Consider the following 25,226-nt stretch of genomic DNA (forward strand, 5'->3'; position numbering starts at 1 on the left):
TTCACTTATCATGTTTTCGTGCGGATGCTACGTCGCTCCGTCCGATGAGAGATTACTATTGGAAACTGTTCTACTTGATTTCGGTTCATATATCACTGATCTACTTTCATTTCGTCGTCTTTTGTCTAAGGTGAGTAATATTACTTTATCTACTTTTTTCCCCGCCTTTATTACTTTTTTCCCGCCTTTTTTGGACCCGTACATGTACATAAACGTTCAAATTTCAAATATAAAGTTTTTACCCCATGGCCACGGATGTTATAATTATGTACGGGCCCTCAGAAGTAGCCGTATCTTCCGTATTGTTCAATAAAAACGCATCTTAATCTGATCGGTGGCCATTTGCTCATAGCTGGCACACTGTATCAGAGTGCAGTACACCTACCAACCGATGGGTAATGCAGTTGAAAGCATACGGCGGACATGCTGAGAAAATGGCCACCGATCGGATTAAAATGCTTTTTATTGAACAATACTGAAGATACGGTTACTTCTGAGGGCTCGAACAGAATTTTCACATCCGTGGCCGTGAGGTAAGAACTTTATATTTGAAATGTGAACGTAGAACGTTTATGTACATGTACGGGCCTTAAATGAATTAAGTACAAACGCCAGGTTAAGTTTAAGTTGTTTCAGGCCCCAGGACTCTGGGTAATGTCCATAACAATTCATTATACAACGCAGAATGCAGCTTTTAATCAACATGGCATTTGTTATATCTTGTCTGTTAAAATTGAGCTTGTAGATCTGCTAAAACTAACTTTAAGCAGCGACGATTGCTCTGAAACTGGGTTAAAAACGACTAGTCAGCTATAGGCTAACCAGTGCTAACGGCTATAAAAGTATGCTTACAACTTCTGCATGGCAGTGACGTTTTAAATGATTACATTATCAACAGTATTGCTATCATGTTCATTTATTTACCAGGGACACAGTGCACATTAATCAACATGTTGGTTTTCACATCCGTGTAATGAACCAGAGTTAGCCAGAAGCTAGCTTTCATCTGTAGTCCCTGAGCAGGCTGTTAAAAGTGCTGATATAACTCATTGGTTCTCAAAGTGGGGTCTGGGGACCCCCAGGGGTACTTGAGGGGGTTCCAGGGGGTCCCCAGCTAAATGATGGATAGGAACCAAAGGGACCCTTATGGGTCTGTAACTCTGAGTGTCCAAATGGAACCAAATGGACCCTAACGGGTCCATTTGGTTCCATTTGGACACTCTCAGAGTTAAATTAACATTGATTTTACAATATAAATTGGGGTCCCAGAGATATAAATGCCATTAAATGGGGGTCAATAGCCTAATGGATGTCAAAGTGGGGGTCCTTTGAAGTTAAAATGGTTGAGAATCACTGCTAGAGAGCCGTAAAAACCTTCTCTTATTGGGGTCCCTGGCTTATCTTTTCAAATGGGGTCCGTGGGGTAATAAGCGTCTATTCGGGGGTCCTTGACATGAAAAAGTTTGAGAACCACTGGTATAGAGTAACACGAGTTTAACGCTAGAAGGAGATGCTGTTGTAATTTGACTGTTTTACTAGCAGTAAATAGACATTCATTTGACGCACTGTTTGGTTCAACAAGTGTTTATCTGCACCGAGCATTGTACTGGGTTGACTAATGTTAGAGGACGCCGTGGCTTTGGGGTTGTTTGTTTTCATTAACCTGGTTGCTTGTATCTCTCGCTGAACCTGGCAACAACTGCCATGTCCGCTTATTGTAAGCGGATGGTCGCGCTTCTTTTGGGGCTTGTTTTGGGGTTGAAAAGGACCGTAATGAGAGTAGACGGTACACGGTCGGTCGTACCGTGTCGGTCGCGCATGCGCGCCACTCTCAATTGTATATTAGGATCATCATATTTATGATTATGTGCCCACATTTGCCTCTAAAATGTGGAGAAACTGTCGATGCGGAATCAAAATGTCAAGCAATTGTTTCCGCCCAGACACGTTTCACTGTTGCACAATAACAAAGTTATTGAGCGTGCGAGCAGTGGTGGAAAAAGTAATCAAATTCTTTACTTAAGTAAAAAGTACCAATACTGCAATATAAAAGTACTCTGTTACAAGTAAAAGTCCAGAATTAAAAATTGACTTGAGTAAAAGTACAAAAGTATTGGCATCAGAATGTACTTAAAGTATCAAAAGTAAAAGTACTAATTATTTGAAAATAGCAGATCTACAAGCTCACAAGGCGTCGCGCTCTGTGAGCTTGTAGATCGGCTATTTTCAAATAGACTATGTATAAAATAAGGCTAAAGTGGTTAAGGTATGTTTTTTAATGTAATAATAATTTATATCTTAAAAGTAACTAGTAACTGAAGTTTTCAAATAATTGTAGTGGAGTAAAAGTACAATATTTGCCTCTGAGATGTAGTGGACATAAAAGTACTTTTCCCCCTCTAATTAATGGATTTTTAAATGTATTTGTATGCTTTCGAAAAAAAGTTTTTTGTTGGGAATGTTTTGATAATCTTTTGAAATAATAAAAAAATGAGGAAGTTAGGAAACACAAAATAAACATATTTACTCGCGTGACCCATACAAATTGGTCCACGACCCACACTGTTTGGGAAACGGTGGGTTAGAGTACCTCTTTCTCAAGTGGTATGGTAACGGCCGTCTCTCTTTTGTCATGAGGCGGATCGCTGCTTGGAACAAGATAACAATAAAATCAACAGCAAGGGAAAAGCTGCCATTCAGCTATTGATTTTGTGTCCAATATTGTTTGTTCTGAAAATAATAATAAATTGATTGTTTGACTGTGCTATGAAATCTAGCAGCGCAGGTATGGTTTTCAAATGGCCTATACTATAAACATTGCTTGTGGTGTTTGTCTTCTGCAGGACACATATTCGTATGTGCGGTCTACAGCCCCGGCTGTCGCTTATGACCCCAAGCGATACTACCAGCAGCCCATCGCTACATCAGCTGTGGCCGCAGCACAGCCCCAGCCCACAGTGGCAGAGTCCTACTATCAGACAGGTACGTTCAACTCGCCACTGACTGGACTCATCATGGTGAAGAAAAGTCCTCCTAAAGCTGTCATTCTCAAAGCTTTTTAAAAACTTTGATGACCTCCAGTTTGGTGTGCATTAGGCCAGTGGTGCTCAAACTTTTTAATTTCAATGACCCCTCATAACTCTGAGAGTGTACAAATGGAACCAAATGGACCCGTACGGGTCCATTTGGTTCCATTTGTACACTCTCAAAAGTTCCAGACCTGCACGTGTCCATTTGGAACCACCTCAAGGAACCCTGAGGGTCCCTGGATCCCACCACTGCATTAGGGTCCATTTGCTTCCATTTGTACAAAAAAAGGTCAATCTATAAGTGTGGTTCTCACAACGCTTGTATACTCAGCTACTTTTGAAAATGTTTCACAATGACCCGACCACAACAAACATTTATTTCTTAAAACATCAAAGAGTCACGGCACACTCATGGCTGCTGATGCCAAACCAGTTTATTAAGGACAAGAGAACAGCAAAAACATGTGGTGTTTATATCCCACATGGTTTTTGGATAATGTTTTGAGTTTTGTGCAACCTTTAAAAAAAAAGTAATCGTTTTGTAATATTCTCTATTTCCCCACATAGCCCCCAAACCAGCGTACACGCAATGTATGACGCCGTACACCCAGACCCAGCAGACGCGCCAGGTGACTGCCATCAAACCGGCCACGCCCAGCCAGGCCACCTCCACCTTCTCCATCTACCCGGTGTCGTCCACCGTGCAGCCCGTACCCTCTGCTGGAGCGTCCGTAGTGCCGTCGTACTCCCAGAGCCCGACCTACAGCACCAACGCTGTCACATATTCTGGTAAGGAAATGCCCGGCCGTCACCCACACATACAAGTTACCCACACGCTAAACCCAAACGTAGTCGAGCAACATAGTAGAATGTGAGCTGCAGAAACACATTTAATTGATCTGGGTGCCATCGTTATAATAACCCATTAAAACCGGGAAAGCATCTGTCATTTTAGCTGTATAGCAAAACACGATTTAAGAACACTTAAAAGATCTCTCAATAAATGTTCAAAAATAGCAGATGTACAATCTCACAGTCATCACTTCGTGCCGCGCTGCGAGCTTGTACATCTGCTATTTTTGAATAATTTTGAATGGATGCAACGTGTTCATTACTTTGCAACGTTCCCCATACATAGGCTGTCGCTCGTATTCACTTGCGCAAAATTCACTTCAGTCGAACATAATTATTCAACGTACGCGAGTTGTGTCGCATCGGGCGTAGATGCAGAATCTTGTCACTCAAAACACAGTTTAGCTAGACTGCACATTTTAGAATGGAGGAGGAAGCCAAAAGTTCCCAGTGTTAAACACTGACGCATTTGATTTCTTTCTGAGATGCTGTGGCTTGTAGACTTAGAATAGGCTCTATACAGCAGCCATATTATCACTTCTTTCATAGGTGTTACCAATGATACTAATGAAGGCTCTGTTCCATTTAGTGTAGCACAGTGGTTTCCCACGACCCCCATAACTCTGAGAGTGTACAAATTTACATACATTTGTACACTCTCAGAGTTACACACCTGCAAGGGGCCATTTGGAAGCCCATGAGGGTCCCTGGACCCCAGCTGTAGACCCACTGGTGTAACAGAGTGTTTCCAGTGAGCCAACATGCACAATATCAGCACCCTGACTCTGTTTGACCAGAATGGAACAGAGCCTTCATTAGTATCATTGGTAACACCTGTGAATGTCTTCATAATATGGCTGCTGTGAATAGAGCCTATTGGTATCTTTAAAAAATATATTTTATTGAAATGCATTTCTTCATCACTGCCCCTATTCCTGCTCCATAGGTACGTCTTACTCGGGCTACGAGGCTGCCGTGTACTCTGCTGCCTCCACATATTACCAGCAGCAACAGCAGCAGCAACAGAAGCAGGCGGTGGCCGCGGTAGCCGCTACAGCAGCGTGGACGGGCAGCACCTTCACCAAGAAGCCGCCCTTCCTAAGCAGCCGCCCAAACCCCCTCAGATCCACTACTGTGACGGGTGTAAGATCAGCTGTGCAGGCCCGCAGGTGAGCACACTCACACTTGTCTCTGTAGTCCTTGGTCTTTGAAGCCTAAAGACTGGTGGGGATCACTTTGAACCTCGCCTCCCTATTTTGGGCATGTTGTTATAGACCAAAAACAAACCTGATCTACAAGCTTGTTTGAGTACCTTGAAAAGCTGTAGATCAATTCTACATTTACACTGATCAAATTAGTTTAACAAACTTTGCAGGTTTGTCCGACTTAATACATGATTAGATTTTATGCTGAAACGCCATGCTTGGCTTGCATTATACGTCCTACATTTGAAGCAAATGGTGTCTCAAATGAAGGAATAGTAACCCCCCTTCCTCTCCAACCAGACATACAAGGAGCACCTGGAGGGCCAGAAGCACAAGAAGAAGGAAGCGATTCTCAAGGTGTCTCAGAGCAGCAGTAGCAGCAGCAGCAGTGGAGGAACCAGCAGCTCTGCCCGCGGCGTCCAGAACCAGCTCCGCTGTGAGCTGTGTGACGTCTCCTGCACCGGAGCCGACGCTTACGCCGCTCATATCCGTGGGGCCAAGCATCAGAAGGTAATGTATTTATTTTATGCTACCATGTATTACCATCATGTGTCACTTGCTCGCATAGATCAGTTCTTTTTGACCAGCGACACCATTTTACCTATGGATTAGGCTTAACCACGTAAGCACTAATTTGTACTTTGGGATACAAGCTCACAGCTTGTCTTATGAAGTTTTATACATTGACTATTTTTCAAAATGTGAGAACTTTGATAAACATATTTTTTAAGTCTTTAAACCTTTGCCTATAATGGCATGCCCAAAATGGGTAAGCCAGGATTAATGTGGTTAACTACATTAATCTACAATCTTTCAACGTGTCGCACTGTGAGATTGTAGATATTTGTAAAGGGGTAAAAAAGGAGGGGGCCCATTATAGACCCCTGGCTGACACCGATAAACACATTATTTAGGAACATAATGGATTGTAAACGGTCACAAAAGATATTAACCCTCATTCAATATACACACGCCCACATACAGGCAGGCTTACTGGACATTGTGTACTTGTCTCTATACTGTGTATATTTGGCACAGATGTATGCATATATGACCGGTACGCAAGTTCTATGCTTGGTTCAGGTGTTTGGAAGGACAAAAAAACAGAACATATTTGCATATCTGGTTTAATAAAGACATAAGCCAATCCTTTTACAGCTTCATAAGTCATAAGGGGAACTTTAGCTTTGACGTGTTTTGGCAATTAAAGCAAAGATGTCAACATGTGTGTTCCCAAATATGAGATTTATGATATGAGAGCATTGGCCGTACTGACGCACGCTGGAATGATTACCAACGTTTGTCTGTGACTGTGTTGTGGTATTAAATCATGCTGCAGTGTTTTTAGATCTTACCACAATACTGATATTCAGCATGATGTACAATTTATTTTTTTTAATTTCAATTGAAAAGAAAAGGGGCAATCCTTCTTGAAGGTAAAGCCTTTATTGAATAGCTATAATTTCATTTTAGAAAAAAAAACATGTGTCCACCTACAGAACTCGGCCTTTATGAATTGAATACGCAGGACCACAATGGAAACAAGCCCTCAGGGATTTTTGTGTTATCCTTTTAGCATTATTGTGTAGGCCTTACTGTGCCTCTGTACTTTTTGCAAACTGCTGATAAAGAATTCAATCAATCAAAGCCACACAGCAATTTGCATGATGCTCAAGCAATGGCTGAACATGGCTTTGCTATCATGCTGCCTAGGATGGCAAATAAACAGTGATATGTTGGATGGATGGATAGGCTTTTAGTTTAGTGGTGTTAGTTAACAAAATTCAGTGTCGTAAACATACATGTCGTTACAATACACAATGTCATTTAGAACATTGGTTCTCAAAGTGGGGTCCGGGGACCCCCAGGGGTACTTGAGGGGGTTCCAGGGGGTCCCCAGCTAAGGGACCAAATGGACCCTTATGGGTCTTTAACTCTGAGAGTGTACAAATGGAACCAAATGGACCCTAACGGGTCCATTTGGTTCCATTTGTACACTCTCAGAGTTAAATTGACATTGATGTTACAATATGAATTGGGGTCCCAGAGACATACATGCTATTAAATGGGGGTCCGTAGCCTAATGCATGTCACACTGGGGGTCCTTGAAATTAAAATGGTTGAAAATCACTGCTAGAGAGCCGTAAAAATCTTCTATTATGGGGGTCCCTGGCTTATCTTTTCAAATGGGGGTCCGCGGGCTAATAAGAGTCTATTTGGGGGTCCTTGGCACGAAAAAGTTTGAGAACCACTGATTTAGAAAAGGGTTTGGACAGCTGCTTTTTACAACAAACCCTCAAACGTGTTGCTCTGCTCCGTTCCCCAGGTGGTGAAGCTTCACACCAAGCTGGGGAAACCCCAATCCCTTCCACGGAGCCCAGCGTGGTCACCCAGACCTCCTCCTCCACCACGGCCGCCCCCAGTAAGACCCCCCCTCCTCTGGCCGGGGCAGCTCCAGCACCACCTCTTCGTCCCTGTCCATGGGCACCTCTTCCTCCAATGCTTCTGCCTCCACCCACAACTCCTCCTACTACCTGAAGCCGGTCAACATAGTGAGCGGTGGCGGGGGGGCGCTCGGCAAGAACGCGCTCGGCAACAGTCTGTCGTCTGCCAACTCCACCGCCCCCGCCAAGAAGGCCTCCGCCCCCCAAGATCAACTCTGTCGGTCAGTAGGTCCCCTTTGAATTTTGACGTCTCCTGGCGGTATTTGACAATGACTTCATTCTTCACCTTGTTGCCATTATGCTCTGTACTGTGTTTTTGCTGTATTCCTGTTTGATTAGTATAGCTCTGCATTTAACCAGTTCAACCACATGAATCCTAGCGTCCCTATTCGGGGCTCGTCGTAATAGGCAAACATTCAGTGAAAACAAAAAATGTCTCACTACACGTCACAAGGCATTGTGTGAGCTTGTAGATCGGCAGAGATTGATGAGTGATAGAAAAGGACGGGGCCAATTACAGACCCCTTGCACACCCATCTAAGTATATAGGGTTTAAGTCATTGAACCCCTATGTACTTATCACACAATGAATAAAGAAAACGACTTCCATTTTCACTTTAAAAATGATAAAACATTTTATTTTTGACAATTTGCACCTATAATGACGTGCCCAAAATAGGGACACCAGGTTGAAAGTGGTTCAAACACTCATCACTAATAAAGAGTGAAGCTGGTTTCACAGAGCGTGCTTTGCACTCAAAGGCTACATGCCAATGTCTGGATAAGTCTCTGCCAACTTGTGTAGTGATGGACGGCGACCAGGCGTGCGTTTCCAAACCTGACATTTCTTGAAGTTCTGTGCCTTGTAGAATAACAAGTGTATAACCTAGTTTAACCATGCAGTCTAATGGCCAATAGTTCACTCCTGGACTGTGATTGGTCACCCATTGTACACCCCTTCCACCCACAATGGGTGGCCCCTGGACACCCCCGCTGACTCTATTCAGCACTGTGATTGGCTAGCGAGACACATGATGAAATTAATAACCTATAAATAGGACTATGCACTTTTAAAAAAAACTTTTTTTTTTAAGTGAGCTTCCATCACTGCGATGACCACACCGCCCAATTCACATTTTTGGGGCGGTGTAACCGCCCCCTATAAGTGAGTTTTGGACACTGACCAATCCTGCACTGTGATTGGCCAATAGTCTACAACACAGTCTACACCCCTAACCCTTCCATTGTTAATGCAAATCGATACTTTTGCAAAGTCAGCCAATCACATTACAGCTAGTGTCATCACCACTAACTGTAATGTGATTGGCTGACTTTGCAAATTCAGGACTGTGATTGGCTAGCAAAACACATGACACATGTGCAGCCCTATGAATAGCAGTATGGACTTAAAAAAAAGTCATTTATCCTTTTTTTTAAGTGAGTCTTGTTGTGATGACCACACACCGCCCACTTCACACTGGGTGTGATTTTTGGGGCGGTGTAGCCGCCCCCTATAAGTGAGTTTTGGACACTGACCAATCCTGCACCGTGATTGGCCAATAGTCTACAACGCATTGTATACCCCTAACCCTTCCATTGTTAATGCAAATCGATACTTTTGCAAAGTCAGCCAATCACATTACAGCTAGTGTCATCACCACTAACTGTAATGTGATTGGCTGACTTTGCAAATTCAGGACTGTGATTGGCTAGCGAAACACATGACACATGTGCAGCCCTATGAATAGCAGTATGGACTTTAAAAAAAGTAATTTATCCTTTTTTAAAGTGAGTCATGTTGTGATGACCACACACCGCCCACTTCACACTGGGTGTGATTGTTTACTATTTGAATGCAGTTTTGCGTTCTGTTAATCAAGTAACTCGTTTCAGAACTACGTCTTTGTCATTAAAAAGTAATTGGTTACAGAATTGCCTACTGAGAATAGTAACTCTTTGGAATACTCTTACATGAACTAAATTGAAACCTCATTGCGATTCCTTTCTTGTCCTGTGAATGAATAGTTTTCTTTCCACCATTTCTCTTTTAGCCGCCTCGTCGCCCCGACTCTTCAGACGATCGCTACGTAATGACCAAGCATGCAGCCATTTATCCCTCAGAGGATGAACTCCAAGCTATCCAGAAGATTGTGTCCATCACAGAACGTGCCCTCAAACTGGTGTCGGACATCATCACTGACCAGGACAAAGACAAGGGCAAGGAAGAGGACAAGGAGAAGGAGGAGAAAGAAGTCGCTAAAGACAGGTGAGGCATCTGAGAGAGCTCAACATCTCTTTGTCTCCTCGTGTTTCTGTGTTTAAACTTCAAACATAAAATATACTTAAAGTACTAGAATGTTTGAAAAATAGCAGATCTACAAGCTCATGAGCTTGTAGATCTGCTATTTTCAAGTAGCATATTTATAAAGTAGGGCTAAAATGGCTTTCAAATAATTGTAGTGGAGTAAAAGTACAATATTTGCCCCTGATATGTAGTGGAGTAAAAGTAATTACAATAGTATATTTGAAATACTCAAGTAAAGTACAAATACCTCAAAATTGTACTTAAGTACAGTACTTAAGTAAATGTACTTTGTTACTTTACACCACTGCTAGATAGCCTGCCTGTAGATAGTGCTTTTGTAATAGTTTCTAATTGTAACACTCCTCATACTGCATGTTGTACCCTATATCGTCTTAGTAACATTATTATGTTTTCTCCATCAAAGCATGCATGCTGTACGTGTGAAACATCTTGACCGGCAGAAATACATCTGCTTTGAGGGACCACTGTCTTTTACATCATTTCTGGAGTGTGGTGAGTGAAACATTGTTCCACAGCATGCCCTATGCCATTGATGGTGTAATAAATGATTGGGGTCCATTTGGTTCCATTTTTACACTGTCTTAACATTGATTTTACAATATAAATTGGGGTCCCAGAGATAGACATGCCATTAAATGGGGGTCCTTGATATTAAGGGTTGAGAATCACTGCTAGAGCCGTAAAAGTCTTCTTATTATGGGGGTCCCTGGCATATCTTTTCAAATGGGGGTCTGTGGGCTAATTGTCAATTTGGGGGGTCCTTGACATGAAAAATTGAGAACCACTGTCATATGCAACAACATGCTGGGTGTACAGTACAAGGCACAATCCATTTTATTTAGGATAGAGTGATTCAATGTCTTCGGTAGGGCTGTCAATCTTCCTCATATGATTGAATTTTCTGTGGCTATTTTAATCCATTTTTATGACACATTAATACAAATTAAATCAATTGCACAACAGATTTATCAATAAGCTTGTGCAATCTTGTTTTGTCTTCAGTTGCCAAGAAATTTGAAATTCCTAGTACCTCAGACTTAAAAGTCTATGATGACTTGAACACTGAAGTTGACGAGGAGGCGTTTCATTTTTTTATAAAGAAACCAGACCTTGTGTGTTGGAGATTTGTTCACCCCAAGACTCAAATCCTGAAGAGTTCTGTTGCTTGTCAACATGGAGCCTTATAGCCTCATCCATACAGTTCTGGCTAACCTAAAATGTCACACAGGTATATTTTTGTACTTTTAAATGATCTTTGTTTCTATACGCCCAATGTAAGTAAAAGAGAGAAAGTGTCTGAGGAAGAACTTTGTTGGTGTGTGGATCCTTCGGTATCTAATGTGAGCTTTTTACATTACACTTGCCACAAACATTCCTCTCTTGCTAATCACACTTGTTATGTCAACATTATTGCTAGATTCAGTGAGCCCCTCTGCAAGCAATTCCATTCCAATTTCCTTAAATATACTTGGCCACCAAATGTATTGGCCTGTAGGACCAGACTGAGGAACTTGAAGGGGTCCTTGGGGGGGTTCCAGGGGGTCCCCAGCTTGATTGATTGCTAGGAACCAAATCGACCCTTAATGGGTCTTTAACTCAGAGTCTATAGCGGGAACCAAATGGACCCGTAGTGGTCCATTTGGTTCCATTTACACACTCAGACTGATGCCTTGCCATGTAGATTGGGCTCCCAGAGATGAGAATCGTATGAAATGGGGGTCCGCGACCTCATGCAAAACAAACTGGGGGTCCTCAAAATGATAAAGGTTGATAATCACTGCTCAAAAATCTATGTACACGTGTTTCTTAATGGTTTGTATCTGTCTATCTTTCTCTCCCATCCACCCCTGTCTCTCTGTCCAATGGTTCCTTGCTGTCTCTCTCATTCTTTCTCTGTCTCTGACTCCTCTCTCTACGCCACTCTCTCTATCAACCCTATCTCCCTGTGTGTATCTTTCTCTCCCACCTCTCATCATGCTGTCCCTCCAGGTACAGACGGCACGGCCTCCAGCTACCATGTCAAACAGTTGGAGGAGCAGAACGGCAGGCTGAAGGAGGCCTTGGTCAGGTCAGTCAAAATGTGTACATCTGTTTAAAAACAACAGCAGTTGACCCAAATGGTTTCCAATCAGGAATGACTTGACAACAGCATGATAGTCATAATAACCATTATCCACAAAAGCAAGTGGTTTAAAAATAAACCACTTGACTTAAATGATATGTAGGTGTCCTCTGCTGCCTCGGACACACGCACATTGTACTTTTACAATAACAAGACATAGTCTGGTTATGGCATTGCCTCCCTGTCAAATTGTAAGCAGAGTTGTACCGATACTTGTATCGGAAAAGCTGCCGATACTGCCTAAAAGGCTGGTGTCTGTATTGGCGAGGATGCCATTCCGATACCACATAAATGACATGGTATTTCATTCATATTTTGATTTCTTCAATTGATGTTGCACGACTGTTTTATACTCTTACTTGTACTATTTACCTGAGAGTGCACAAATGATATACTCTCAGACCTGTAAGGGTCTATTTGGAACCCCCTCAAGGAACCCAGATGGTCCCTGAACCCCACTTTGAGAACCACTGTCCTAGATTTGTTTAAATGAGATGCGCAAGTTATGGGGATCGGTAAGGGAAAAAATGGTATCGGTTACATCTCTAATTGTAAGTTGTTAACCCCCCTGTTATGTTCACAGGACGCGTGACCTGTCCTCGTCAGAGAAGCAGGACCACGTGAAGCTGCAGAAGCAGACGGAGAAGAAGAACGTGGAGCTGGACACTGTGAGGAGCCAGAAGGAGAAACTCCAAGAGGACTGGCCGAGGCAACTATCGATGAGCTGAAAGAACAGGTACGGACAGTTAGAGCGAATCACTATCATTCTGAAGAGGGGGTACTGTCTTCCCCTGTATAGGATATGAACCACATGCTTAAAATGAAGATGATTTCATCTTTTTCTTTAAAAAGATGACTGCTAATGCTCTTTATCGTTAAGACCTGAGGTCGATGCTGCAAATGCCTTCTAAACCAGTAGTTTTTCCAAGATCTTTCAAAAATGTTAAAAAATGGCAGATAAAATCTAAAATGACACAGATCCTTTCCCATTTTTAAGGGGTAACATGTTCTAGTTTACTATTTCACCATATCTAAACTACTTTAATAATACATTTTACACACTTTAATTATACAATGAACAATCAAACAGCTAAGTATGCAATACACATGAACTTAATTTTATTTAACCCCACTTAAGCCCTAAAATTCTCACTTACATGCCCAAAATTGGGACGGGACGTTGAATGAAAGTGGTTAAATATTGTATTTGCTGATGCTGATATTGTCAAAAAAATAGAATGTTTAAAAGAACAAAAGCACAGCAAAAGAAACACAATACAAAGTGATGAAAAATTGTAAGAGGCAAACCATCTGGGTTAAACAGGTTTCCTTTGCAGATATGAATGTCATTCTGTCAAATTTGCAGATATTAGTGAATGGGATGGGGTGAAGTGACATTTAAATGGATATGGATAATTGTACCTGACTTTCAAACCATGTGCCTCTTGTAAGGATTGTGTGTGTGTGTGTGTGTGTGTGTGTGTGTGTGTGTGTGTGTGTGTCACAGGTGGATGCTGCGCTGGGGTCAGTGGAGATGGTGGAGACCCTGACGGAGAGGAACCTGGACCTGGAGGAGAAAGTCCGGGAGCTGAGAGAGACGGTCACTGACCTGGTCAGTGCACCTGTGTTCTTCACCCCGACTTGCATGCAATCAGTGTTTTGTTTCATAGCCCATTAAGACCTGAGGCCCATTTTACAAACGCCCTCTCAGTGGTTCTCAAACCTTTTCATGTCAAGGACCCCCAAATTGTTGTACAAGCTTGCAGCGTGGCACGAAGTGACACGTTGTGAGCTTGTAGATCTGCTATTTACAAAAGATTTGTACCGGTATACATTTTGAAAACTTAAAATGGGACATTCTGCATAAGGAATACTTTTACTTTTGGTATTTTAAAGGAATAGTTTACCCCGAAAATAACTTTCCGTCGCATTCCTAAGCCAATAATTTGATGACCGGCAGCGGTTCCGTATGGAGACACAAAGGAGATTCTTTGTGTCTCCATACAGAACCGCTGCCGGTGAGTAATCGATAGAAAACGTCATTTTGGGCGTGAACTATCCCTTAAGTACATTTTGATGCCACTACTTTTGTAGTTTTACCCAAGTAAATTTTGAATACCAGACTTTAGCTTGTAACAGTTTTCCTACATTGTATTATTGATAATTTTATTTAAGTAAAAAGATTTGAGTACTCCTTCCACCACTGCATTTGGCTTTGTTCTACGCCTTACAATGTATATACTACCACACATGACGGTCGGTCCCCTCTTCTGTCCTCCCAACAGGAGGCCATTAATGACATGAACGACGAGCTCCAGGAGAACGGCAGGGAGACTGAGATGGAGCTGAGAGAGCAGCTGGACATGAGCGGGGTAAAGGTCTGCGAGGCCCACAAGAGAGAGTTGAGGCTGCCCAGGAGACCATGGCCGATTACCAGCAGACCATCAACAAGTACAGAGAGCTCACTGCCAGCCTGCAGGTGCATAGATCACTACACAGTACACACATACACGTTGTACTACTATACTTACCGCAACATTTTAGGATGGATTTTCGTTTTAAATGCATTTTTTCCCCCATGAGTTTTTTTGCCGTTTGTAACCCTGAACCTAACTCTAAATCCTAATTCTGACCCCAACCTGAATCTTTTCCTAATTGTAACCTTGGCTCTAAAAGTCTTTGTTAACAAATTCTCTTGTGGTGTCCAGGAAAATGGCCTTCACAAGGTCAATTTCTACTATACTTATGGGAACACGTGGCCCTCAAGTATATTCATAAACACACACACACACACACACACACACACACACACACACACACACACACACACACACACACACACACACACACACACACACACACACACACACACACACACACACACACACACACAGGAATGAGAAGTGAGCTGCTATGATTATCAGTAGGTCGTCAGTAAATGCACATTACTCACTGCTGTCTGTGTGTGCTTTTCCCTGTACACCAGGAGACCAACAGAGAGCTGACCAACCAGCAGAATGCCAACGCTGAGCAGGTCCTGCTGCATCCTCCTGCAGAGATGTTTGATTTCAAGATAAAGTTTGCAGAGACCAAAGCTTATGCCAAGGTACGGCTGAGACGAATGTCAGAATGCTAGGAATCTGATTGGGAGTTGATGGGGATTTGAATCAATCCAATGACAATAAAATGTCTAAAGTGACACTTTGGTACCACTACCACAAAACTCAAGCCAAGCCATACTGGAAAGAAATGGATTGGAAAAGTTTGTATCCAGTTTAACTGAGCACTAGGCTTACGTGATCATAATTCTTGTTAATGGCATCAATGGACATTTAGTTTAAAAGTTTTACATTAATAAACCCTAAGAAGAGTAATGAATAGTAACCGCTCATATCATAAAATTAGGATAATCATTTCTGGATCCTAAAATTATTACGATATTTATCAATTCCGATTCCTTCATTTTCATGGGTACCTGGCAGTTTGGATATGGTTCTTCTATACCCTAACTTCTATACCCAACCTTGACTGTGTGTCTTCCAGGCCATCGAGATGGAACTGAGGAAGATGGAGGTGGGCCAGGCTAACCGCCAGGTGTCCCTCCTCACCGCCTTCATGCCTGAGTCCTTCCTCCGCCATGGAGGAGACCACGACTGTATTCTGGTGCTGCTGCTCATTCCAAGGCTCATCTGCAAGGTGTGTGTGATCTGCAAAAAAACGAAAAAAATAGTCTGACCAATGCCACATGGGTCGATCCTGATTTTGGAGAGTCCTAGACCACTAATGTTTGACCGATCTTTTGTAAAAAAAAAGTATTTTAATGTGTTTAACAACATAAGCCCTGTTCATACATTTTCAGAAATAGCCTATCTACAAGCTCACAATGTGTCGTGAGCTTGTAGATCGACTATTTTTGTTATTGTTTTGAAAACGTTTGTTAATGTTCACTTAAAATGACATGCCCAAATAGGTAGTAGGGATACTCTGTTGAAAGTGGTAAAACATTTGGACACATCTGCTGCATAATTACAATACTGATCGTCGACAAATAAGTAAAACAATGGCCATATATCAGCCAACCGATGTATCGCTCAGGCTCTGCTTACCACCTGTTCCCAACATGTCCGTGTGTCATTTCCCCTGCAGGCGGAGTTGATCAGCAAGCAGGCCCAGGAGAAGTTTGACCTGAACGGTGACCCCCTGCAGGGAACCGCGATGAGGGGATCCCGTGGAGAGCAGCTCAGCTTCGCCTCAGGACTGGTCTACTCCCTGGGCCTGCTGCAGGCCACTCTGCACAAATATGAACAGTGAGTGACTATCGCACATGAGAGACTAAATTGGGAATGTTGTCATTGGAGAATACCCACCATGCTAAAACTTTATAACAAGATTCCAAATAAATTAAAAGATTCTGGTAATGCTCCATGTTGCTATCCAGAACTGAACACCTTTATTCCCAATGTATTGAGCATCTTCAATACAAATTCAGTCCAATGAGAGACAACTTTTCTCGCTCGTATTTTTTTCGTAAGTTTTGTCCTCTGTTAACTACTTAAGCCCTACATACTTACCGTCATACCGTATGACGAATAGTGAAACTAGCAATTCTACAAGCTCACAACAATCTGCTATTTTTGCTGCAAGGGAAAGTGCAACATTGTATGTATCATATTGGTCCCTGAATCTGAACAAAGCAAACGCACTACTGGTTTGAAAACACACTTAATGCATTACTTTTGAGCGTCCTGTGTATCACAAAAACCTTAACGTTATCGGTCTCTCCACTCTCGCCACTTCTAACATTATCTGTCCTTCCATTGTCATGTCCTCCTCTCATCCAGGGCTATGAGTGGCTGCAGTGTGGAGGTGTTTAAGAGGATGGGCACGCTGTACTCTGAAATGAGCGTCCACGAGCGCTCTCTGGACTACTTCATCGACCTGCTGCACAAAGACCAGCTGGATGAGACCATTCAAGTGGAGCCACTCACCAAGGCCATCAAATACTACCAGGTAACAACAATACAGGACCTCTAGGCTCCCCAGAATAGGGTTCATGTGGTTATTGGGAAGAAACCTTGGGCAGAACCAGGCTCTAGAGGTTGGGCGCCCCTGAGATACAGGGGAATGGAGAGAGAGAATAAGTGCCTGGTGTGCATGGATTCAAGTTCTCGCCACGACTGATTTCAGTCATTTGTATTCCATAGAAGCCAGCATGTCTTCTATGGCATCATGTTGCGCACCTATGCTCTCAATGCGCCTGCGACTGTTTCACAAATCACACATTACGACTTGGTCATACAAACCTTTTTCAGTCGTGAGATTGTATTTTGCTTTAATCCATGGGTGTGTCTCAGTTCATCCAGAGTGGCCTGGACTGTGTGGCAGTGGAGTCGGCTCGCCTGCGGGCCTTCCTGACCGCCGGTCAGGAGAGCTCCAGCCTCTGCATCCTGCTGAAGGACCTGGACACCTCCTGCTCCGACATCAGACAGTTCTGCAAGAAGATCCGTCGCTGCATGCCCGGAACGGACGTGATGGGAGCACCCGCCGCTGTCATGTTTGGACCACAGGTACACATACACCCATTCTACTGTCTGTACGGGTCAGTGATTCTCAAACCTTTGAATTTCAAGGAGGCACTAGGGCACAGACCCCCATTTGGTGCAATTCATCTCTGGGGTCAATTCTTCATCTCTGGGAACGCCAATCCACCCTGTAAAATATGTTTTCAATAAAAAAAAAAAGCTACTTTTTGATATAATATTTCACTGATATATTTTTCACAATGACCATTCCACATACAGGTAAATGTTGTTTGACAACTTCTCTTAGAGTGTTTGCCCCTGACAACCGGAATGTATTTCTTTATGTACTTTAACAGTTAATAACAGGATTCCCACGGTCATGAATTTCCTGGATATATTTTGAAATGAGAAAAACTGTCTGTCAGGCCTGGAAAATGTTTGGAATTCATCAAATGTTTTGGAAGATGTTTGGATATACATAGTTTTTGGCTATTGATTTTGTTCATAAAAAACATGTCTGACATTTCATGAAATATGTAACATGGTAAAATGCAGTGCTGCGTGAGAGCTGCCTATTATACAGAACATTACGTAACAAAAATAATACATCTACAAGCTAAGAACAAACGTTGTTAGCTTGTAGATCTGTTCTGTCGCGTGACGCCTTTGCTCGAGGTCTGTCTTGGGGCATTGATGGAGTAAGAGCCTCATTATTGCCACCATACGATTGATATAGGCCTGGAAATAGGGTGAAAAAGTTATGGAAAAGTTTTGAAAATGACCAGGTAAAAATGTGTGGGAACCCTGACCAGTGCTTTAAAATATTACTGTCTATCCCTGTGTTTCCCCTCCCTTTTTTTTACTTCCACTTAGATGGTTGAAAAAAATCTGAAGGACAGACCTGGCGGAAAGAGGATCCTTACCGAGTATGCTCGGACAAAAAGCCTAACGGATACCAGAAGACGCGACATGGTGAAGATATTGGTTGCACACATGGCAAGTGAACATGGGTATGTTGTCATCTAAAAATTATGCACCCAATACACAATTTTGGTTGTACTTGGTGCAGGCCAAAATCCTCCTTTTTGCAGAAGGCAGCGGCACAGCAATACTTTTGTTTGGATCTCATACGTGTGTGTGTGTGTGTGTGTGTGTGTGTGTGTGTGTGTGTGTGTGTGTGTGTGTGTACTGTAGGACGAGTCCTTCAAGGCGTGTTAAAGAGGACTATGCAAAGGGCATCACTGCCTTATTCCCATACCTGGCCGATCCCCAGGGAAATTTGGGCTATGTAAGTACATAAAACACCAGTCTAACGCACATTTACACATGCTCATTAAAACCAAATGACACTTTTCCCCCCTCTTTTCTTCTTGTGTTTTAGGAACAGTATTACAGTCCAGTCGATGGGAGTGCGTTTCTGGCATGGCGAGTGAAATCACTTCAAAAAGAAGCATCAGAGGGACAAAAAAAGAGCTGAAATGTTCAGCCGCTGACGGGTGTGTGATTTTGATTGTAGCTAGAATTTAAGGCTGAAGTCACATGTTCACACACACACACCCACACACACACACACACACACACACACACACACACACACACACACACACACACACACACACACACACACACACACACACACACACACACACACACACACAGGAAGAACCAGTCCTTATAGTAAATGCATATCACTGGAAAGTATTGCAGCAGTATATGTGGTTTCTACACTGTTACAGGTGGTCCAAATGCTGGCGACAGAGCTCCCGTCTGTGAGGAAAACCAGCTAACCACAGAAACCCAGTGTCGTGAGGCCATTGTATATGTGGCTGTATGTATGTATGTATGTATGTGGCTCTTCAACTGCCTTGCATTAACCCACTAAGACCTGAGGAAGCGTCTGTGTCACTTTTTCATTTGAGCTAAAAAGCATTATTTTACACTTTGACTATTCAAAAATAGCAGATATATATCCCCTCCCCTCCTCTCCTCTCCCCTTCTCTCCTTCTCTCCATATCTACAAGCTCACTGTGAGTTTAATGTTTGGAAAATAGCAGATCTACAAGCTCACTGTAAACTTGTTGCCTTATTTTAAATAGCCGATCGACAAGCTCACTTGTCAGCTTGTAGATAACTTGTGAGCTTGTAGATCTGCTATTGTCACTATATTTATATAGTGACAAATATATATTTGTGTCTAAAATACAGTATTTTTGCTTGACATTTTCAGCTGTGGCGTGGCTGTACACTGGATCTGATATCTTGGCCAACACAGCTGTGGACTGAGGGGACCGTCCCAGACTGCACTACTGCAAGGTTTGTTTAACATAACATGACACATGTGCAAATCAAAACCTTTTAGATCTAACTATCTAATGTTAGCATATGGACATTTTCTTGTGGTCAGTCCATTGTCCGTTTTTAAGGAGGCATTGCCAATATATATACTCTGTAGCTTAACTCTTTGACTGCCATATGAACAGTGTAATAGTGTGCCACTGCTGCCAGCAAAAACAGTGATTTTTACTGTATCAGTTTGCATAGAAAAATACTGTACTTGTACTTCTATCCACTACAGCTCAGAGGCAAATATTGTACTTTTAATCCACTACAATTGTTAGAAAACTTTAGTTACTTTGTAGATTTTGGTTATTGTTTAAAAAAACATAGGGTACATTAACCACTTCAGCCCCATTTAAACTTTGGCTATTTGAAAATGGCAGATCTACAAGCTCACAATGCAACATGTTGTGAGCTTGTAGGCTTACAAGCTCACTTGTCAGCTTGTTGGACACTTGTCAGCTTGTAGATCTGCTATTGTCTATTGATATGCATGTACTTTCATAGCTTTGTGTCTAAAATATTGTATTTCTTTTTTTTACAGCTCCTGCTGCGGACCCAGGTGACAGACACACCATCCCAGGCCTACTGCAAGGTGTGTAACTATCTAATGTTGGCTTATTGACATTGTCTTGGGGTCAAATACTAGGTTGTGGGGGTCTGTGGTTTAATGCATAGGCTAAAAAATGGAAGCTCTTTGACATTACAATAGTTTGAGAACCACTGGTATTCAGGTGACAAGTATATGTTGCTTACATTTTCTATAGTTGTCAGCTAATAATAATAATAATAATAATACATTTTATTTATAACGCACTTTACATTCTCAGGGATGTCAGAGTGCTACAGATTAAAAACAGAGCATAAAAACAGCATAGGCAACAAAACAATTACAATAGACCCAACCAGGCTAAACTAAAGGGCCAACTTTTAGAAATTATAACTCAATACGAAAAACAAACAAAGTCCATGAAAAATTAGAAAAATGCTTTTTTTAAAAGGTAGGTTTTTAGTCAATTTTTAAAAGCATCAGTGGACTGTGGCGCTCTCAGGTGGTCTGGGAGGGAATTCCACAGACATGGGGCTGTGTGGCAGAAGGCCCGGTCGCCCATGGTGCGGAGGTTGGTGTCAGGCACGACAAGAAGGTTGGTGTTGTTGGAGCGGAGGCTTCGGGTGGCAGGTTTTGGGGTGAGGAGTTCTTTGAGGTGGGGGGGGGGGCGTTGCCGTAAATGCACTGATGGGTGAGAAGGGAAATCTTGTATTCGGTCCTGAAGGAGATGGGGAGCCAGTGAAGTGAGCGGAGGGTGGGTGTGATATGGTCATATTTTCGCACTCTCATCAGGACCCTAGCAGCGCTGTTTTGGATGTATTGGAGCCTTTGGAGGCTCTTGTTAGGGATCCCGATGAGTAGTGCATTGCAGTAATCCAGCCTGGAGGAGATAAAGGCGTGGACGAGTCAGCTGACTGAAAGGTGATAATAGGGGGGTGATTAGAGGTGTGGTTATCCATATGTGGCCAATGTTTCAGCACAATATGACAGTTTTCAAGATGGATCTTGGCACTGTTTCTTTGCTATTGTCCAGTTTATAGAAAGCTATATGCTGATAGCCATCATTGCTTTGTGTTTGTTTAGTAACAGGGAACAGCCTGTCTCTGCAGGTCCTTTTTAAACAGAAAATTAAGGGTGTGTTGGCAATTTCATCCAACCATAATCAACAACTTGATTGTATAGGATGTGTCCTGTATGAGTTCTCTCTCCTGATTGGATGAAATTGGTCTCTCAAAATCACAATTTAGTTTTAAAGGCAGTTACTGTATTCACCCAGAAGCAGTATAATAGCAGTCGCACCCCTACTTAAGTAAGACTGTGTTTGCATACTGGTACAGTGGTGTAGTTAACTGGTATAGTTGCTGTGTTTTCACGTCGTGGATGCAATGTATTATTTAGTATATTCGTTTCCATTTGAAAGTATGCTTTAATAAGTACCTGGCATACAAACATGCTCACTTCTGTGTGCCTACGTGTCTTTGGGTCATTCCAGGGCCAGTGTTTAAAGGAGGAGTTCACCCAAAAAATTACTTATTTTCTATCAATTGCACACCCTATGAAGCCTTGAATCCATGAATTATTTTTTTGTTTTTGTCGCATTCCTAAGCCAATAATTTGATTCCCGTCTCCTACCAGCTAATGTATCCAATAGGAGAGACAAAGTAGATTATTTGTGTCTCCTACTGGAAATACACACGGTTATCAAATTATTGTCTTAGGAATGCCACAAAAACAAAAATAAATCCATGAAATCAAGGCATAAATCACAGTATTATTCATATTGTAGCATTGTTTTGTCTTTTTTCATAACTATTGATTGTGAAGCATTTGTTTGAAAAGAACACTAACACTTGTTTCCCTGTTTTTCAGAAGCCGTCCAGCACTGACATGTTTTTTTGCCTTTAACCTTTTTCTACTTTTCAGGAATGTTCTTTGTGAATAATTGTCATATTTCTAAGATAATTGCATTCCATTTATGTTGTGGCTCGTGAACCGGTAGTACCCAATTTCTATAACACAATATTGGCCATCCCTGAATTTAATAACAAACTCACAACAAACTATTTTGGATTGTATACTGCCTTTTCATGACCCACTACCTTATATTTACATGTGCATGTTGTAAATGTTTAACTCACCATTTGTTTTTAGGGCTGTAAGACTGTAACACTTATTAGGACTAAATTATTTTTTAATTCATTTTGACAAAAAATGTAATTTTATTCAAACAGCCAATATACACTTATTAAAATAGGACTTAATTTCCTAATTAAACTAATAAATGTAATCCCAAAATAATTATGGAAAATGTTACACATTGATTCATTGATAAATACAAAATTAGATATCTACAAAATACACTTTGAGATAATTAACTTAATCAATATAGTTGCAGCCCTACAATTTGTACCTATTTTTTCAGAATGTTACATGTTGTTTAATAATATATTAATATATTTACCAGGAGCTTGCTTGATCCCCTTTTTTAACAAATGGGTCGGTGCAAGAATTATTTTCCCCGTGCACTCCTAAATTGGCTGAAATAGGAGGCGGGTTTTTTGCTTCACCCTGGAAAATATTGAATTTACTTAAAAGTTAGAATATAATTTTGGATAATAACAGTAATAGTAGTAATAATAATCATTATAGCATCAACAATATATCTGTCAATAATAAACTGTTTACAGGCATTGTAATAGTTACCATACTATATAATTGTATAATTATCAATAATAACTATAATTAACCTATATATAGAATCATAAAATATAACCATACTATTATTACATATATAATCATAATAACAACAACTATAATAACAATAATTGATAGGACATTATACCAAATATATTGAAGGTGTTGCTTACAGTAAAGGTACCAATAATACAATTGTGTTAATAAATACTTTAAACTATATCTGCTCTGCTTTGTCTCTACTTATTATTCTTTTTACCATGTGGTTGAAAAGTGAATCTATATGTTTGGTAATGTATTTAGTCGCATGTATTTAACATTTACAATGAATACAGATGTGTGTTTTTTTTTTTAATTACTATTCATAATCAGAAGGGTTCTTCACTACTAAAGCTGAACAAAAAGTGAAACTTTGGAATGTAACATCTCTTAATACCTAAGCCCATACACATATGAACATAATACACAAAAGTTTTTTGTTTAACTGACAATACTTTTTGCCTTCTACAATCTGGTGTTTTAATTTATTTGACCAACTTATCCACTTAACGGTTTGATCCATGCAAGAGTCAAAGCTTGTAATTGAAAGTGTTGTCAGACTATAATCTCTGCCTGCTGGACAAAATGGACTTCAATCCCTCTACTGTGTGTAAAACTGTGAAGCAATCTACATGGACATTAGAGCTTAACCAAAACTCCTGCCTGGTGATGACAAGTCTGTCACAATGTAGGCTAAACAATAGTTTTTCATTGTGGTATTGACGCCATTCAGTAACATTGATGTGCCTGATATGCTGGGGAGTATCTATTTTACAATATACAAAATGGTATGGCTTCAACCCAGCTACTAGCCAGGTCGACATGTATCGTAATGGTTCCACATGTATTATATGGTGAGACATTCCCAAGTACATTACTAGGTATTTAATATCTATTATCAGGCTGGGGGAAAATAGGTGCTGAATCTTATACTCACAAAACATGACATCATAATATAAGGAAAACGTGAAATGTCTTCTGAGTATTTACAACTTGTTTGCAAATAGCAGATATGCCATTTACTCTATATACACAGGGTATTGTCTCCTCTCAATATCTCAGATCAGAACAATAAGGTAAAAAAAAAGAGGCAAGTTTGCTTTAACCATAATTTATTTTGAGATCTTCAACACCACTGGAGACTGGACTGTGAACTATGTGACGATGGATTCCTTGGACCCCCATGGCCGCAACCCAGAACTCTGCGTCGGCGCAACCACACTTTGCAATTGCCCTGAATTGTTAAAATTCTAGTTCAGTCTTATGCTAGATGTGCTCCTGTTTCTGCTCAACATTGGTAAAATATATACCATATAAATAAAAGGCCCCGTGCCTTTTATTTATATGGTATATATTTTACCACGAATGTTCGTATTTTACCACGAATGTTCCATTTTCGTATGAAAATCTTGTACATATTGTGTGTCTTGTGACGATTGGGTCCAATATTTAGTTCAGTAACCATGGAGCTAAGGAATGGTTCAGAAGCTGTGTTCACGTTCACAAAATGAATATTGGAATTGGTCTATTTGTTCTATTTGATGCCTCTTTGTTATGCATCTTTTGGGAGGCCAAATACAGGCTTATATTTTTGTAACTGTCATTATTTGACTGTTCTCTTGGGATAAAAAAAACTAAAACAAAACAAAACAATTAAACGTCAACGGTATAGTTTGAATTAACGGCTTGCTCCTCCGGACGCGAAACGTAACGTCTGGGGGGTGACAGATACATTTTTTACACCCACCCTTTGTTATTGTGGTCCAAGTGAAGACGATGATTACTTTTAATTGAAAGTCATGTGTAATAATTAAAAGTAACTTCCCCTACACTGTCTATGAATTGACCTTCCTTCTCTCCGTGTCTTCCGGGTTGCAGTTGGAGGTTCTTCACCTGCTGTCTCCAGAACAGAAGGCTGAGCTGCTACTGAGGCCTGAGGTTGCAGGCCTGGACAACGGGACCCTCAGCCTGATCTTCCACAGCTTGATGACCGGTGGTCCTGGGCCCACCCCCACCTCCACCCCCGGATACACATACACCTCACATAGCCCCTACTCACCACCACCACCACCACCACCACAGAATAGCTTCAGAGAGGTTGCATAG

General features: G+C 41.4%; 1 pseudogene across 1 annotated transcript; it reads left to right on the forward strand.

The window, feature by feature from the left end:
• Window positions 1-25,226, forward strand: LOC311040100 (annotated as a pseudogene). The gene is made up of 20 exons: window positions 1-130; window positions 2,844-2,982; window positions 3,597-3,818; window positions 4,828-5,024; window positions 5,387-5,596; window positions 7,413-7,562; window positions 7,627-7,755; window positions 9,582-9,796; window positions 11,274-11,278; window positions 11,846-11,924; window positions 12,562-12,714; window positions 13,486-13,590; window positions 14,264-14,457; window positions 14,965-15,084; window positions 15,522-15,674; window positions 16,125-16,285; window positions 16,820-16,988; window positions 17,333-17,545; window positions 20,382-20,432; window positions 24,999-25,226. The product of its transcript is annotated as an uncharacterized misc_RNA (transcript).

Source organism: Gymnoscopelus microlampas, assembly GCF_963454915.1.
Source record: "Gymnoscopelus microlampas genome assembly, chromosome: 23".
Lineage (NCBI taxonomy): Eukaryota > Metazoa > Chordata > Actinopteri > Myctophiformes > Myctophidae > Gymnoscopelus > Gymnoscopelus microlampas.